The following is a 16,609-nucleotide window of genomic DNA, read 5'->3' on the forward strand; positions in this document are numbered from 1 at the left end:
GAGAGTGCAGAAAGATAGTAAGATCTAGCTAGGGGTGGCTGGTAACATGAATGAAATAGTATTTTCCAAACACAACAAGGCAGAGGTTCATTTGAACTCATAGTGATTGTAATAACATGCACAAGCTATTTACAATCTCCAGCTACACAGAATTCTAGCAAGAAAAGGTAAGGTGTACATGTAATAACACCATTAGCTGAGGAGCCATTGGTATATCTGATAGCTACTGAGAGGAGAGTTAATTATGTAACCACTTATAGCCAACCACATACTAGGACTATCTCAATACTAAAGGTAAGTGGGCAGTACAAAATGGACTCCATGGAGAAAGATGAAAATGAAAAAGTAATCTCACAGATGGAGAAGAAGGAATGAGAGAATAGAGAAAACGGTAAGGGGAGGAGCCAAGGAATGAATATGCTCAAAATACATTGTATGAAATTCTCCATGTATTAATCAAAATCATACGGGAAAAAAAGGAAAAACGTTTTCTTTTTTATTCCACCAGATAGTCCCTGATGACCTGTGTATTTTGTATTTCTTTCATTATTTTTGTAAATTTATCAGCTATTTTAAATATTGCATCTGAACCAATATAATTAACTTGGGTTTTCACAATTGACAAGTTCACAGAGTAGATTTGTGAAAGTCTTTTCCCCTTGTGTGATAGGTACTTGAATTCCAGTTGCCTCCAGAGGATATGGAAGTCATAGATGTACTGAACAGAAATTTCAGATATTTTCCAGTGAACTTGTAACTAACTTCAATAAATGCTGTAAGGTTATTTGACAAATACATTGCATCAATTTCCTAATTTTAAGCCTCTCCCTTCCTTTGGTGCAAATTTGTTCAGAAACCCACAAAGGATCTTTTGGTGAGTTTCAGAGACAAAAAGGTTTCCATGAAGAGGCTAAAAGTTTTGGTGAGGGATTCAAAAGCAAGGAAAGATTATCTAAGCATAAGTACAGTCACTAAAGAGAGTTTAAAATATTTAAAATGTTTTCTTCTTTCATTCTCCACGTTAGAACATGATCCTACATGTATGTTACAAACAGGAGCAAGCAAGGCCTCCATAAGCCTTGTTTTAAAATTACTTTAATTAAAATATAAAATTTTACATATAAAATTAAAATATACATCATTCCTCCCCTTCCCTCCCCTCCCTCCAATTACTCCCACCCCCTTCTTCCTTCCTCTCAATTTGATGGCCTTTTTCTTTAGTGCTGTTACATATGTGTGTGTGTGTACATATATATAGTCTGATAAGTCTGTTAGTGTTGCTTATGTGTGTATGATTCCAGGGATGACCCCTTTGCTGTGGATATCGCTCTGTGTAAATAAAGTTCTGATTGGCCAGTGGCCAGGCAGGAAGTATAGGCGGGACAAGAGAGAAGAGAATTCTGGGAAGTAGAAGACTGGGGAGAGACACCACCAGCCGCCGCCATGAGAAGCAACATGTAAAGACACTGGTAAGCCACGAGCCATGTGGCAAAGTATAGACTAACAGAAATGGGTTAATTTAAGATAGAAGAAATAGATAACAAGAAGCCTGCCACAGCCATACAGTTTCTAAAAATGTAAGTTTCTGTGTGCTTTCTTGGTTGGGTCTGAGCGACTGTGGGACTGGCGGGTAAGAGAGATTTGTCCTAACTGGGCCAGGCAGGAAAACTCTAACTACAAATGGCACCCAATGTGTTTGCAAGAGTTTCCACCTAAAACCTGAGAAAAAAGATTCTAAAACAGAGCTAAAAACAGTTTCCTAATTGTTTCTCTCAAGTTAGTGGCAGCCTGCCGGTTTGAACTACTATGGCGGGTTCCTGGCTGCGTCTGACCTGCAGTGTGGCGGGAATGAGGAGTCTACAAGCAGCACTTTACTCTGCTGCATGGTGGATTTAGCCTTTGCTAGTTAAAAAAAAAAAGTTTCTGGGCTATGTACTGCTTTGATAGAACTGCTTCTAGACCCAGAGCTGGCGGTAAACTGTACCACCACCATGTTGGGAAGCTGAGGTGGGTGGAGCCAGCAGCCACAGTGGCGTTTCAGTCTTAGAAAGATGGATATTACACAGAGAATCTGGTTTGTCTTGTCTTTGGGATTTTTAACTACAGAAAAAGATTTGATCGTAAAAACTGTTGAGTTAAACAAATATGTAAATTTTAAAGGTACCTTGACTTCAAAATTTGGATATAAGGATATGTTGCTTTGGAAAAGAGTCTCTGATTTTGTTTCCACAGAAAGCCAGAGGCTGTGGATTTGTTCCAGATTAAGATATATCAGGTTTGATCAGCTAAGACCACCTGAAAGGTCTCCGATGACACCATGGCCCAGATGATCTGACATCCAGAATGGTTTCATGGCAACTGGCTCAGAGGTTCACCCTAATGGACTACTCTATAATCCTAAAATTTTCTTTGTATCCCCATAAGATACAGCGCCCCCCTCCAGCAGGAAGTAGTAAGAGAAACTACGCCCACATTCCCAAAATTATCAAGCTGGCTTTGGAGATGGAATTGGCTCACACCTTCTCTAAACCCAGACATATTGCTAAAAGAAATGGTTAAGAGATTCTTGTGTCCTAAATCAGAAGAGCCCTCTGGTGTGGGACAGAGAAAAACCAATATTTTTCTTTAAAGCAGGTTGATTATAAATGAGATCTCTTTCTAAAGAAGAAAAGGAGATATGATATAGATATAATAGGATGAAAGGGTAGATTAGGGAACTTACTTCTAAAGAGCAACAACTTGTTTAAAATGTTTTACATTGGTTTAGATTTTAGTCTATTGATACAAACTTAGTTAATTTTGTTATATTGTGTGTATATTTCTACTCTTGTTTAAGGTATTATGTTTGTACAGCTCATTTTAAATTGAAATAGATAATTAAAAATAGATTAATAATTAGTCATCTATGATAATCGTACTCGTAGCCATGTTAGTTAAGTCTTCTAGGTATACATAGAGATATTTCAGACAGATAGGTAATCTTCAAATACTTCAAAGACCTACAGAATATGGCATTTAAAATACTTTTAAAATTTAGACTTTCTGGACAGTGAGACATGTCTGCTCCTGGCAGCACCAATTTACTTCAGAGAGGAGGATGGGCATTGAAGACACTTCATATGGAATTTATCTTCACCTTGGCAAAGATAGCCATTTGGGCAAGAAACTGTTCTTGCCTGGACTGCTTGATCAACTGGACATGCAGGACCCATAGAAAGGTGACCACTAAACTTTGCTTGACAAAATGGTCCTTCAGGTTCCTGCTTCGCAGAGGAAACTGCCAGACATTCTACAGGACACTGAGAGAAGTGACCGAGAGACTGAGAGACTCTGTGGGCTGAAGACAAATGCCCCAACATTACAAAGGAACATTAGGTGACTGTTCAGGCTGCCAGCTGTCTCTGTCTACCCTGCAAGACTCCCGAAAGTAGCTTACATCCTTCTCCCGGTTCTCAGGTAATATTATATCCTTCTGAGGTCTTTGATGTGGTTGAAGACTAGATAGTTATAATTTCCTCAATTATGATAAAAGATAAGTTAGATATAAAACCTTAGACTCATAAATATAAAATAGATAGGATATCTTCTTTAATATTGTAACTGTAATTCTTGCTTGATAATTGTTTTGTTATATGTAATTGTACTATGTAAAAGTTAAAACCTTCCTAAAAAAAAAAAAAAAGAAAAGGGGAAGTGCTGTGGATATCGCTTTGTGTAAATAAAGTTCTGATTGGCCAGTGGCCAGGCAGGAAGTATAGGCGGGACAAGAGAGAAGAGAATTCTGGGAAGTAGAAGACTGGGGAGAGACACCACCAGCCGCCGCCATGAGAAGCAACATGTAAAGACACTGGTAAGCCACGAGCCATGTGGCAAAGTATAGACTAACAGAAATGGGTTAATTTAAGATAGAAGAAGTAGATAACAAGAAGCCTGCCACAGCCATACAGTTTCTAAAAATGTAAGTTTCTGTGTGCTTTCTTGGTTGGGTCTGAGCGACTGTGGGACTGGCGGGTAAGAGAGATTTGTCCTGACTGGGCCAGGCAGGAAAATTCTAACTACACCCCTTTGTATTGGATAACCAAACAAGGGACTCATCACCAGAATATAATAATTCTCCCTCTCCTTGCAGTCAAGAGCTGCCCATGGGTTTTTGTTTAAATTTATTGCTTGTTGATAGGGAAACTCCATTATCCTTTTGCCTGGTGTGGGAAATATTATTCATAAAGGAAATAAGTGTGATAATGCTTGAAAGTGCATTGGAAAATCCACAATTGTTTGGGCTCAAAATTTGGTAGATTTATTACTAAATTTTGTTAGTATAGAACAAATGGTTGATAATGTATAATCAAATAATACAAAGAGAGAGAAAGCATCAAATGGCTAGTAAATAATATTACTTTATATATTGTATTGATATTAATATAAGGAGATCTACAAACACATATGGAAAGTTCCATGGACATGGAAGACTTTTTAAAGGCTTTTAAATGTCACCAATGTAAACATAATACACTGTGTGAGATTCAGAATGACAAAAATAACTCGTGCATATTTAGCAGAATTGAAATTAGAACTCATAAGTCAGGCACTCTTAATTTTTTGTGTTGATAAATATCTAGACTTGTTCTTTTACTAAAGATGCATAATTAGCACCTATTTTCCTTAGGTGACTTAAACTGAAGAAGATTCTGGGGTTTCTCTGCTGTGTTTGACTGACAGATGTAGTTAAGTCAGAAGCCCATATGTGAAAAATTTTTCTTTGTTTTCTGTTCTAGGCCAGGGACTATAATCTAAATAACTTATTTATGTCATTTAAAAATATTTTTATGAAGCTGCATTTGTGAAAGTAAGAAAGGCAGATTTTGCAACCAGGAAATAAAGCAATTCAAATTCATTCCAGTGCCAGAGCCCGCAAGAAATAATAATAAATTATAGCAACAATAATTACATATTTTGTTTGAACCAGATTCATTGAGCCCACATTGGGCATTTCTCTTTCATATTTTGGTGCTGTTGGACTCCCCAATTTTCCATTTTCTGATGAATATTAACATGATACCCTTTGTCATGGCTTCTACTTAAAGTTTCTAAATGTGGATAATGCTGCTGCTGCTGCTGATTCAGATGATGCTAATGAGACACATCACTTCTGGTTGACCCATACAACTTAGCAACTCACAGGCAATAGGAACCACATTCATCATCCTGGAAGAAAGACACTAAAGTTCTAATCACTTATTGAAATAAATACAATGTTATTTTCCCTGAAGAATTTTGTCTGGTACCATCCCTCTTATTTGTATGTGTGTTTCTTTTAACTAATTACAACCAAAATTGATTTGGCTGAAGAGTGGGAGATAATAATAGTCATTTAGGAAACTGAAGGATGGAAGAGCATAGACTCTTCAAGCTCCAGGGATGTGGCCATTGGATGGTTTTAAGAAGTCAGTGTTCTTAGCCTATAGGTCAACAAGAAAACACATTATACACACTAAACTTTTTTCAGACCTAAGAGGCACACCTAAGAAGAGTGACCAAAAATGTCAAAGTTGCTCCTATCAGTTCACTATCTGAATCCTAAAAATGAGGAAGGGGATATTTCTGTTTGAAAATACTTGTAATACTTATGAGGTCATGACTGAGTAGAATCTTATGTGCCTATTGTAAATTGAAGCTAAAGAATGAGGTTAATAAAATATTAGCCTATGAAGTTTCAAGTTTAAACTTGGAAATATCAAGAATCCAATTGCTATTTGCTAATTAACATTGTACAGTCTCTTTTAAGAAGTTGTTTCCAAAGCAATGAAAGAAACAGCAAGGAAAATAAATAAAATCATGAAGCACCCTGACCTTAGTTCGCTACAGCCTGAGCCTGTGTGAACACAAGTTCTGTGTGAGGTCAGAGACCTGTGATCCCAATCACAGTCCATCCTCAGTCTCTCTCAACAACCTTGATTTTCTCTCACTACATACTTGGACTCTTACCTAAAGCCACAGTCCTGAAACCACAGCTCTGTTATGAAATGCACCAAATTGGATAGGCTAATGTGAGGTCAGAGTACAGGAGAGTTTTGTTCTAACCTAGGTCTCTGGGAAATCCAATCTCTTGTTCCTGGCCATCTAGGTAGTGTAGAACATGGCTCCCTCTTGTGGTGTGGGCCTCTTGTTAAACCATATATTAGTTGGCCATTCCCACAAGTTCTGTGCCACTCTTGATTGTTCCAGCACCTTTTGCAGGCAGGACAGATTGGAGGTTGTGGGTTTTGTGGCTAGGTTGGAGTCCAGGTTTCTCATTCAATACTCTGCAGAGTATTGTCTCATGCCAAGGAGACTAGAATTTAGAGGTGAAGGCTCCATGAGGGCACCAGCTCAATCTCTCTACATTAAATGAGCTGTATGGGTGTTGTCCTCAGAAATAGTTGTCAAAGAAGACTTTTAAAAACTATTTTTTTTAAAAAAAGCAAAACAAAACAACCAAAAAACCCTCAAAACTCAAAGATTGAATTCCTAGTGTTGCAACTCCCAGTACAAAACATAGTAGCATGAAAATCCAAGATGATCTGCCTTCTTCAAATCTATAAATCCCAGAATGACAGCCAAATAAAAAAATGTTTATGAAATTCTTGTCAAAAAATTAAAAGTAACTCAGTGAATGATATATAAGGCTAAATGGAAAGCTTCACAAATAGAATGGGCCTTATGGAAGCTTCAACTTCATTTGAAGCACTCAACTTTTCCCACCCAAAGGGACTATGATTATCAATCCCAAGGCTTCTATGTGCTTGGTCTGTGGTACACTTGAGATACCCTGCATTCCTTTTGTGCAGCATTGCTTGATTAGCTTCTTGATAATTTTGTTCCATAGAATGACAGTTTTCTATTGATCATGTTCCATTTCCTCCATGAAAACTTTATGTAAGATAATGTACTTAATAAGCTTTCTTGGCATAAGACATAGCTAATGCAAGATGTTCTGATCCTAACTTTTCTACTTTTTGTTTGTTTGTTTGTTTGTTTGTTTGTTTGTTTGTTTTCTGATCTTCTTGTCTACCAGGAGGGCTTAGGGCCCTGACACCGAAGAACAGAATGAAGGGTTGTGCCAGAAAACAGGATTAGTTCCATTAAACACTCTTTACCATAAAAGATAAATACTACCTGTAGGCAGTTTGAATGTAACTGGCCCCTATACGATCATAGAGAATGACACTATGAAGAGGTTTGACCTTGTTGAAGTAGGTGTAGCCTTATTGAAGGAAGTGTGTTATTGTGGAGGTGGGCTTTTAGGTCTCTTTTGTTCAAACCTCTCTCAGTGTGATTTGAAGACCATTTCCTATTGCCTGCAAGATGTAGGACTCTCAGCTACTTTACCAGCACTATGTGTGCCTACATGTCTCCATGCTTCCTGCCATGATTGATAATGAACTGAACCTCTGAACTGTAAGTGAGCCACCCCAGTTAAATGTTTTCCTTTATAAGAGTTGCCATGGTCATGGTATTTCTTCACACCAATAGAAACCTCAACTAAGACTGAAGCTGGTACCAGGGACTGGAGTATTGCTGTGATAGGCCTGACTATGTTTTTGTTGGGAAGAATTTGGACTTTGGAAGTCATGGTTAGGAAAGCAGTGGAATACTTTAAGCACTGCTTAATTGGACATACAAATTAAGGAGCATGAAAGATAGTGGTGCTAAGTGTTATCTGAACTGTGGGGGCTCACTCAAGAGGTTTCAGAAGAGAATAATTTTATTATGTTGCCTGAGATCATTCTTGTGACATTTTGGTGAAGAAAGTGGCAGCCTTTTGCCCTTGTCTGAAGAGTCTGCCTGAGGCTAAAGTGAAGAGTTTTGGATTAATTCTGTTGGCAGAAGAAATCTCAAAACAGCCTAGTATAGACTCTGTTATGTGGTTAATAGTGGTAAATCTAATGAAGATTTATAACAAAAAGGAATAACCTGGACAGAATAAATTACAAAATGTAAAATTTGAGGAGAAAAAGAGCACCAAGTAGTGTAATAGAGTTAAATTCTGTGTTCAAGGAGATAAAGGGATTAAGGAATGGAATAAAGGGAGTGGTGACCTCAGGGCAATAACCCACCCTGCTAAATTTCCAATTTATGAAAAGAAACAAGAGAAAGGCTAAGAGCTGGGTGTGGTGGGGCACATCTTTTAACCCAGCACTGGGAAGAGGGAGGCTGGCAGATCTCTGAATTTGATGCCATCCCTGTCTAGAGAGCAAGTTCAAGGATAGCCAAGTTTAGACAGTGAAGGACAAATAGCTGGTGAAGATGTATTGAACATGGGGACCATGTTTCAGGCCCAGCAAGCAGTAGAACTTGGCAGCTTTGGCCATTTGGTTCTGGAATTAAGCATAGAAGAAAGGGGCTATTGAATTTGCCCCTGAGACTAAGGAACATTGCCAAGGCCAGGTATGTGTCAGGGATGTCCTTGAATGGAGGCCTAAAGAGGCCATTTCATGAAGCTATGAAATTGAAGTCTGGATTGCCTTGGAGATTCCAATGTCTTAGGGCCATTATTGTACTATGTGATCTGCTTTTTTATTTTAATTTTACAGGGGATTATAGTTATGAGTCTCAGAAGAGGTTTTGGACTTCAAAATATGGTTGAGACTGTTATAGACTACAGGGAATTTTGAAGTTGGACTGAATGTATTTTTGCATTAGGATATGGCTACAAGACTTTGAGGGCCAGGTTGTGGAATATGGTGGTTTGAAAGATGGTTCCCAAAGGGAATAGCACTATTAAGAGGTATGGCTTTTTTGGAGTAGATATGGCCTTGTTGGAGGAAGTGCTTTACTGTTGAGGTAGGCTTTGAGTTCTTCTATGCTCAAGATACCACTTAGTGTCACAGCCACTTCGTGTTTTCTTCTAATCAAGTTGTAGCCAGTGTCATGTCTGTCTACACACCACTATGCTCCCCACTATGATGATAATGAACAGAACCTCTGAACTATAAGTCACCACCTTAATTAAATGATTTCCTTTATAAGAGCTGATGTGGTCATGGTGTCTCTTCACAGCAACAGGAACTCTAAGACACTACCTTAGAGTGAAAGGATGGGCAAAGGTATTCTATACAAATGAGAAACGGAAACAAGAAGGTGTCACTATTCTGATATTAGACAAAAATATCTAGATATCCATTAGCTGAGCAATAAGTAAAGAAAATGTTGGACATATACACAGTGAAAATCTGTTCATCCCTAAACAGCTTTTTTATCATGTTACCACATAAATGAATCTGGGAATAATTATATCATTAGAACTACACTGGCAAGATAAAAAAGATAAAAGTATTCTATCACAATACTTATAGACAAATTTGTAACATTTGTAAAAATGTTGCTTTGAGAGAAATTAAGGGTTGTCTTAGTTGGGGTTTCTGTTGTTATGAAAACACACCATGACCATGGCAACTCTTATAAAGGAAAACATTTACTTGGGGCTGGCTTACAGCTTCAGAGATTTAGTGCATTATCATCATGGCAGGAAGCAAGTAAGAAAGCAGGCAGACATGAGAGCATGACCATTAGGGTGTTTGGCCATCTGGTCACCAGACTAGGTCAGATCAGGCTTTCTCTTGACCATTATATTTATGAATATGTGTGCAAGTGTAGGTGCACATAAGCCTCAGCATGGAGATCAGAGGACCACCTCAGGAATCGGTCCTTGATCCGTAACCTCCACTTTGGCTGAAAGAGATCTCTTGTTGTTCACTGCTGAGTATGCCATACTAGCTTACCCACAAGCACCCAGGGATTCATTCTCCCATCTCTGTATTCTATGCCACTGTAGAGACATTGTGATTACAGACATAGCCTTCAATATAGGCTTTACACATATTCTAGGGATCTGAACTCAGATCTTATACTTAAACACCAAGCATTTTTATCCACTGAGCCATCTCCCCAGCTCATGAAGCCTCTACCTAATCAGAAGTCCCTTGAAACAATCAAATGTTTTATCCTTTGCACATAGCAGTACACACAGAGAGAACATTAAAAACATGACAATTGAGTGCTTCTCAATTTTTGACTCTTAAGAAGCTATGGTGAAAATTGAAAAGAAAAATAATCCTTTCAAGTTTCTCCCTGACAAATATATTTTTGTTTTGTAATTATTATGCTTAGTCATGACACTGTAATGAAAGCACTGTGCAATAAAAGGGGCTAGTAGTGTACTGATTAGATGTAGAATGATTAACCACTGTTGGAAATCATGTGCCAAGGTACAAACAGAACCTTAGGGCTCATTGTGCCTTTCACCTGTTATACAACTATGAGAATCTATCAATATAATCAAATTGCAGAAGACTACTTCATTTTATGCGTGACCTTACTCAGAATTATTCATATAAGAGGAATCAGGAAGCACTTCATGGCTATAAATTTTAGAGTATTTGGGTAGGACTTCAAATGTTTGTGTCAAAATACCATGAAATAATTCTTAGTGGAGCATATAGATTTCATATTAATGAAGAATGTTTAAATACAGGACTATGGCTTTTAATGCATTTCTTTCAAAGAGCAGGGAATATGTTATCATCCATACTGTAACATGATTATTATATGACATGGGTAATAAAAAACGGGAAGACTGGAATTTTTAAGCAGTCCTTATTTCTGAAAGTTCAGAGTGTGGTTATGTTATGTCCTATGTGCTTTTCCAGTTATTATACCAAAATTTTGTTATTTTCAACTCTATGAGGGTTTCTTTACAAGCAACTAAGGAATGCTGGGAACAGGAGAAATAGTCTTCCTTAAGGAAGATTACTCTAATTGGTATGTTGTACCAAATGATCAGTAGTCAAAACTTACATACAAGTGTTATTATACAGACTCAGGGAAATGTATTTATGTATTTAGAGATATATATGTATTTGTGTGTATGTGTGTGTGCACATAACAACAATTAATTTTAAAAGGCCATGAATTTGAAAGAGAGCAGGAAAAGTATATGGGAGGATTTGAAGGGAGCGAAGGGGAGTTGGTATTGTACATATACACATGATCTCTAAAAATTAAAGAAGTTTTTAAAAGGTAAAGCTATCCTTTAACTAACTATTGGACTAGAATGGAATTTCCCAAGCAGAAAACAACACTCTTAACTTTATTGCAACTGTATTTACTCAATACCACAAACTCAGTGTACTTATGTCTTCTTCATTATGTTCCTGATCATTATTAAACTCCTTAAACCTGCCCTTATAAGTGCAAATATGGATATTGATAACTTTGAGTACCCTTTGGCTGGACTCCAGGACAGTGCCACAATTGTCCATCTCTCTGGAGATTTGAATATTTTGTTTTTAATCCTGGTACCCAGTTGTACTACTTGGACATTATACTATATACCCACATGTCTATTTGAATGCCCTAGACAAGAAAAAGGACTACTTTGCTCCATGGACAGCAATTTCAAAGTTACTGCATCCTGCTCACAATCCACATTGGTAAATTCTGCTCTTTAAAGAGCCTTGAAGGTATGGTGAAAATTTGGAATCAATTTTAAACCTAATTTAAATGCAATTACAACATGAAAACTGTTATAAGTAAAATCTTTATTATATAAAAAATTTAGCCTGGGGTTCCATCCTCAACTCAAAAAAAAAAAAAAATCAGAAGCGAACTTCTGCCCTCCAGGGTTCTCCCATTGTGCTGTAAGCCTGTATTTAAGACCTCCTCCCTCCTTCAAGAAGAAGAAGAAGAAGAAGAAGAAGAAGAAGAAGAAGAAGAAGAAGAAGAAGAAGAAGAAGAAGAAGAAGAAGAAGAAGAAGGAAGAAGGAAGAAGGAAGAAGGAAGAAGGAAGAAGGAAGAAGGAGAAGGAGGAGAAGGAGAAGAAGAAAAAGAAGAAGAAGAAGAAGAAGAAGAAGAAGAAGAAGAAGAAGAAGAAGAAGAAGAAGAAGCAGAAGCAGGGAAGCAGGGGGGGTCAAGATCATGATGGGGAAATCTACAGAGACAGCTGACGGATACTAATTGGAGCTCACTGACTCTGGACTGACAGCTCTGGAACCTGCATGGGACTGAACTAGGCCCACTGAATGTGGGTGACAGTTGTGTGGCTTGATCTGTTTGTGGGGTCTCTGGCAGCAGGACCAGGACTTATCCCAGGTGCATGAACTGACTTTTTGGAGCCCATTCCCTGTGGTGGGATACCTAGCTCAGCCTTGATACAATGGGGAGGGGCTAGGCTCTCCTTCAACTTGGTATGCCAGACTTTGTTGACTACCATGAGAGGTCTTACCCGCTCTGAGAAGCAGATGGGGGTAGAGTGGGAGGGAGGTGAAGAGGCGGGAGAAGGGGAGGGAGGGGGAACTGGGGTTGGTATCTAAAATGAAAAAAAAATTAATAAATATATTTTTAATTTATAAAAATTATCAAAATTCTCATAATTTTATATGATAAACTCTTAGATCTTCTTTTGTGCCTAAAACTGTGTCACATCTAAACTGAATTTATGGATAGACTTTTATGTATGTAATACAGTAATGAATTATTTTAATCCCTACAAACTCATAAGACAGTAATTATTCCTGGGTACATGGCCATCACTATTTTATACATATAAAACTCCACCCATAAGTTCAGTTAAGTTGTGAGCACAGTTCTCTGTTCTGTTGTGACCAATCATAATTCTATTATTTCTAAGTTTATCTGTTTCAGCAAATGTCAAAGGGTTTATCTAGTGCCTCAAAAATCAGGACCAAGGCCTTGGTGGTCATGTGATCATCAAACATTATTTCTGGTGTTTACCAGGCTATTGATTTGTCTGATGTAGGACTGGGTTCCATGGACTCCAACTGAGCACTTCTCATACACGTCCAAGTGTTCAAATTAAGCAAAGTCATGAACCTAGGAACAGACAAATAGACTCTGATCCTTCTCTGTAGTGAGTACCTGTTCCACCTATGAACTTGAAGTACCAGCCTCTAGGGCTCAGCCTCAGGGGCTAGTTAAACTGAGGGGAGACCTGCCTGTCCCATAACATTACACTACATATTTTTACCTCTAATAACGATATTTTATATACTGTCACAATTTTGAAGTCTTTGTCCTCATACTGTACATCTGTTTATAGATTGTTTACCTTGATAATGTGAAGCCTTAGTCCCTAGGTTATTTAGGTAGATAAGATTTACAGATTAACAGTTACCCATGCTTGTCATATCTATAGTTACGTTAGTTAGGTTTTCCAGATTTACAGTAATATATTTCAGACAGATAGCTAATCTTCAAACACTTCATAGACTGAGAGGATATGACACTTAAGTGTTTTTGATAACTTAGAATTCTGTTGACATGAGACACAATTGCTCCTAGCAGCACCAATCTACTCCTAAGAGAATATTGGACGTCAAAGACTCGTCCATATGGACGAGTCTTTGGAAAAAAAAAAAAAAAGCCTGCTGGGCAAAGAACTGCCCTTGCTTCGGCTGCTGACTTATGCATGCTGTCCCTTCTGGATAAGTAGGACACAAGGAAATGCAGCCACTGAACTTTACCAAGACAGGGTAAGATAGTCTCAAAATTTCTGCTTCTGAAAATGGTCTGTCAGTGGCCGGGTGGTGGTGGTGGTGGTGGTGGTGGTGGTGGTGGTGGTGTCGGCGTCGGCGGGGGCGCACGCCTATGATGATATTTTATTTGTACTGAAATGTGATTTTATTTGTATGTTAATAAATAAAGTTGCCTGGGGGTCAGAGCTAATAGCAAGCCATAGCAGAAGCTGGGTAATGGTGGCGTATGCCTTTAATCCCAGCACTTGGGAGGCAGAGCTAGGCGGATCTCTGTGTGTTCAAGGTTACAGTCAGCATGGAGACACATGCCTTTAATCTCAATACCAACCATAGAAGACCTGGAGGTCTGTATAGACGGGCAGTGATGAGGAGGCCATGCGGTTGGGTTTACAAGCAATGAGAAGGCAGAAAATAAAGTCAATAAAAGGACAGACACACAAGAAGTAGGCCCTTGCTGAGGGAAAGGACAGCAGCGGCAGTGAAGGGTAAAGAAAGGGTTTTTAGCTCCTAGCTATTGCTCTGACCTCTTGGGCTTTTAACTCTGCATTTGGCTCTGTGTTTCTTATTTAATAAGATTGTCTATCTACACACACCTTTAGTCCCAACACTTGGGAGGCTGAGGCAGGTGGATCTCTATCAGTTTGAGGCCAGCCTGGGCTACTGAGTGAGTTCCAGGAAAGGCACAAAGCTGCACAGAGAAACCCTGTCCCAAAAAAAAAACAAAAGAAAGAAAGGAAAGAAGGAAGGAAGGAAGGAAGGAAGGAAGGAAGGAAGGAAGGAAGGAAGGAAGAAGAAGAAGAAGAAGAAAGAAAGAAAGAAAGAAAGAGAGAAAATGGTCTGTCAGTTATTCTAGGCCTATAGCCAAAAATTGACGCCCCAATGGTGCTTAGAAACATTAGGCTGCCAGTTGTCTCTATCAATTCTTGACATTTTCAGAAATTTCTTGCTTGTAATTTCTGATTTCCTAGGTAATATTTTCCTTTTCAGGTCTTCCATGGGGTTGAAGGCTAGATAATTACAATTATAACCCTCTCATATCTTAGCTAAGAACAATTTAGGTACTAAAGTTAGATTCTTCAGGATAGGACAGCTATTGGAGTAATCTCTGTAACTTGAAATTTACCTCTGGTCTAGACATTTCTGACATTGGTTTTATTCCCATTTTGTGTATATTACTACCTTTCCCCTGTCCTGGAAAATACTGGATAATCATTCCAATTATATATAGCTTTGTATCAGGTTAGAACTTCCTTATCTAGACAAAAGGGGAGATGTAGTGGGTACCTATTCCACCTGTGACCTTGAAGTACCAGCCCCTAGTGCTTGGTCTCAGGGGCTAGCTTAAGCTGAGGGACACATACTCCTCAGGCCCCTTCTCTCCTTCATGGGTTGCATGATGCTGACTGGCTCAGGCATCAGGAGCAGCGTGGGACAGGACATTAGGCTTCCAGGATTCTGTGACAATTTTGCCTATCCTGTTTAGTGAGTTGTTCTCCCCAATACAATTTCTAAATAAATAGTTCCTTTATCAGTATTTGTGGCTTATCTGCTATAATTCTCTCCATAATTTGTTATTCATAATTATTTGCTCATGGGTACAGCCTTTGTTTTCAATTATTAGTCTGTTTTTGAATCAATTTTTTGACAGAAATTTGTAACAGAAAGAGTTCTGCTCTTACTTGCATAGACCCATTTATTTAAAGATGAGTCCCTATCCTATGCATGCTTACTCATTTGGACAGTGGTAAAGCATGCACGACTAACATTCAAAACATGCCAAGCAGTTGTAAGTTTAGGTAAAGTGAAAAACCCTTGTTTCAATAATATCAGCACTTTCTCCCTATGACGCAGCAATCATGGCTTTTTTCCTCTAAAGTAATTGTTTCAGACATTCTTGCTGATTTCATTGGCTTTCTCACATGATCTCAGTGCAAAGTGATCTGTGATCCATTCATAGCCAATGCTACATGAGAGAGGACCATGCTAGGACACTATTCAATTTTACTTTGTAAGTGACATTTTTAGAGGATGGATATTTTTTCCTGTTGGATATTGTACTAATGCTCCATGAGATCTGAAGTTAATGTAGCTTCATTCACCCAGCCTGAACATGAGGTCAACACACAGGAGAAGTGCCAGTAGAGAGGGAAGAAGATAAAGATGCTCAATGAACAATATCCAGAGTGTGGTCTCTCACCACACTTCTTGTTATGGAAGTACATATTTCTGTGATACTTCAGCCAATACGATGTAGCATTATAACATAGAGATATCCTAAGAGTGGCAAGTGAAGATAACAAAGGCTACAGACACATCTTGCATTGCACTTTCCACACATCTAAAATCTCCTAGAATTTCTTAACATTGGTGAATCCACAAGGTTATAGGCTTTTGTGAATCTAAACAAAGATCAAAATATTGAGCGACATGGGCTGGAGAAATGAATCAAAGTTAAGAGAAATTGCTTCTTTTCCAGAGGACCTAGGTTTTAATTCCTAGTACCCACATGATGGCTCATAACCATCTGTAATTCCAATTCTAAGGGACTAATACCATATACTAATCTCCCTTAGCACCAGGTATACACATAGTACACAGACATATATACAAACAAACACACATATGCCTAGAATAAAAATAATTTTTTCAAAAAATATATTGAGCAATAGTAAATAAGAATTAATATAGAAAAGGGGTAATGGTATATTAAGTACTCAATTCCTTTCTAAAATATTAAATTCCCAGTCAATTTTCTAAATATTGAGAAAAAGCTATTGGCTATCATTTTAATCATTTTCAAATACACAAAAAATTATTTTCTATGGCACATAAATATTCTGTGGGAAATAATTTGTAAAATTCCTAAAGAAGGCACCATAAACCTAGGCTTGCTATCTAATGTCAACTGCTATTTAGAAGGTGAGGCTTTATGTGAGAATGGAAGTAATAAGAAAATTGTTCTGAAATGATAAGCACAGATTTGGCATATTGGGACCTATAAGATCAATTGCTTTGAAGAAAAATTAACTGATAACTGTTGATGCCAACCACATGCTACCACACAGGCATTTCTTCTC

Source organism: Onychomys torridus, chromosome 5, assembly GCF_903995425.1.
Source record: "Onychomys torridus chromosome 5, mOncTor1.1, whole genome shotgun sequence".
In the NCBI taxonomy this organism is placed as follows: Eukaryota; Metazoa; Chordata; class Mammalia; order Rodentia; family Cricetidae; genus Onychomys; species Onychomys torridus.